Genomic DNA, 2,999 nt, shown 5'->3' with positions numbered 1-2,999 from the left:
CAATGTTATCCATAATTTGTTATGATCCACACAGTCAAATGCCTTTGCATAGTCAATAAAACACAGGTAAACATCTTTTTGGAATTCTCTGCTTTCAGCCAGGATCCATCTGACATCAGCAATGATATCCCTGGTTCCCCATCCTCTTCTGAATCCGGCCTGAATTTCTGGCGGTTCCCTGTTGACATACTGCTGCAGCCACTTTTGAATGATCTTCAGCAAAATTTTACTTGCGAGTGATATAAATGATATTGTTTGATAATTTCCACATTCAGTTGGATAGCCTTTCTGGGGAATAAGCATAAATATGGATCTCTTCCAGTCAGTTGGCCAGGTAGCTCTCTTCCAAATTTCTTGGCATAGACGAATGAGCACTTCCAGCGCTGCTTCTGTTTGTTGAAACATCTCAATTGATATTCCATAAATTCTTGGAGCCTTCTTTTTGCCAGTGTTTTCAGTGTAGCTTGGATGTCTTCCTTCAGTACTATCAGCCGCTGATCATATGCTATCTCTTGAAATGGTAGAACATCGACCAATTCTTTTTGGTATAATGACTCTGTGTATTTCTTAGATCTTCTTTTGATGCTTCCTGCATCGTTTAATATTTTCCCCATAGAATCCTTCACTATTGCAACTCAAGGCTTGAATTTTTTCGCCAGTTCTTCCAGCATGAGTAATGCCGAGTGTGTTCTTCCCTTTTGGTTTTCTATCTCCAGCTCTTTGCACATGTCATTATAATATTTCATTTTGTCTCCTCGAGGCACCCTTTTAAATCTTCTGTTCAGTTCTTTTACTTCGTCATTTCTTCCCTTTGCTTTAGCTACTCTATGTTCAGTAGCAAGTTTCAGAGTCTCTTCGGACATCCATTTTGGTCTTTTCTTTCTTTCGTGTTTTTTTAATGACCTCTTGCTTTCCTCATGTATGATGTCCTTGATTTCATTCCACAACTCATCCGGTCTTCCGTCATTAGTGTTCAACGTGTCAAATCTATTCTTGAGATGGTCTCTAAATTTAGGTGGAATATACTCAAGGTCATACTTTGGTTCTCATGGACTTTTTCTAATTTTCTTCAGTTTCAACTTCAACTTGCATATGAGCAATTGATAGTCTGTTCCGTAGTCAACCCCTGGCCTTATTCTGACTGATGATATTGAGCTTTTCCATCGTCTCTTTCCACAGATGTAGTTGATTTGATTTCTGTGTATTCCATCTGGCGAGATCCATGTGTATGGTTGCCGTTTATGCTGGTGAAAAAGGTATTTGCGATGAAGAAATCGTTGGTCTTACAAAATTCTATCATGCGATCTCTGGAATTGTTTCTATGACCAAGGTCATATTTTCCAACTACCGATCCTTCTTGTTTCCACTTTCGCATTCCAATCACCCATAATTATCAATACATCCTGAAGGCATGTTCTATCAATTTCAGACTGCAGAAGCTGGTAAAAATCTTCAATTTCTTCATCTTTGGCTTTAGTGGTTGATGCGTAAATTTGAACAATAGTGGTATTAACTGGTCTTCCTTGTAGGTGTATGGATATTACCCTATCATTGACAGCAATGTACTTCAGGATAGATCTTGAAATGTTCTTTTTGACGATGAATGCAACGCCATTCCTCTTCAAGTTGTCGTTCCCGGCATAGTAGACCATATCATTCATTGTCATTCATATCATTCATTGTCTGATTCTAAATGGCCAATACCAGTCCATGTCAGCTCACTAATGCATAGGATATCAATATTTATGTGTTCCATCTCATTTTTGATGATTTCCAATGTTCATAGATTCATACTTTGTACTTTCCACGTTCTGATTATTAATGGATGTTTGCAGTTGTTTCTTCTCATTTTGAGTCGTGCCAAATCAGCAAATGAAGGTCCTGAAGGCTTGACTCCATCCACATCATTAAGGTCGACTCTACTTTGAGGAGGCAGCTCTTCCCCAGTTGTCTTTTGAGTACCTTCCAACCTTGGGGACTCCTTTTCTGGCATTGTATCAGAAAATGTTCTGCTGCTATTCATAAGGTTTTCACTGGCTAATTCTTTTCGGAAGTAGACTGCCGAGTCCTTCTTCCTAGTCTGTCTTAGTCTGGAAGCTCAGCTGAAACCTGTCCACTATGGGTGACCCTGCTGGTATCTGAATACCGGTGGCATAGCTTCCAGCATCACAGCAACATGCAAGCCCCCACAATATTTTACAAACTGACAGACACTTGGGGGATTTAATTGGGTAGCTAAAGTGGAAGGAAGAAATGATGAAGTAAAAGAGTTGAACAGAAGATTTCAAAAGGCACCTCGGGAAGACAAAGTAAAGTATTATAATGACATGTGTAAAGACCTCGAGAAGGAAAACCAAAAGGGAAGAACATGATCTGCATTTCTTAAGCTGAAAGAACTGAAGAAAAAATTCAAGCCTTGAGTTGCAATAGTGAAGGATTCTATGGGGAAAATATTAAACGACTCAGGAAGTATCAAAAGAAGATGGAAGGAATACACAGAGTCACTATACCAAAAAGAATTGGTCGATGTTCAACCATTTCAGGAGGTACCATATAAGCAAGAGCCAATGGTACTGAAGGAAGAAGTCCAAGCTGCACTGAAAACATTGGAGAAAAACAAGGCTTCAGGAATTGATGAGATATCAATTGAGATGTTTCAACAAACAGAAGCAGCACTGGAAGTGCTCACTCGTCTATGCCAAGAAATTTGGAAGACAGCTACCTGGCCACCCGACTGGAAGAGATCTATATTTATGCCTATTCCCAAGAAAGGTGATCCCACTGATTGTGGAAATTATCAAACAATATCATAAATATCACACACAAGTAAAATTTTGCTGAAGATCATTCAAAAGCAGCTGCACAGGATATCAACAGGGAACTGCCAGAAATTCAGGCCAGATTCAGAAGAGGACGGGGAACCAGGGATATCATTGCTGATGTCAGAAGGATCCTGGCTGAAAGCAGAGAATACCAGAAAGATGTTTACCTGTGTTTTA

Source organism: Trichechus manatus, unplaced genomic scaffold, assembly GCF_000243295.1.
Source record: "Trichechus manatus latirostris isolate Lorelei unplaced genomic scaffold, TriManLat1.0 scaffold00364, whole genome shotgun sequence".
NCBI lineage: Eukaryota > Metazoa > Chordata > Mammalia > Sirenia > Trichechidae > Trichechus > Trichechus manatus.
The sequence above is the reverse complement of the archived record's forward strand: the minus strand, read 5'-3'. Positions refer to the sequence as shown.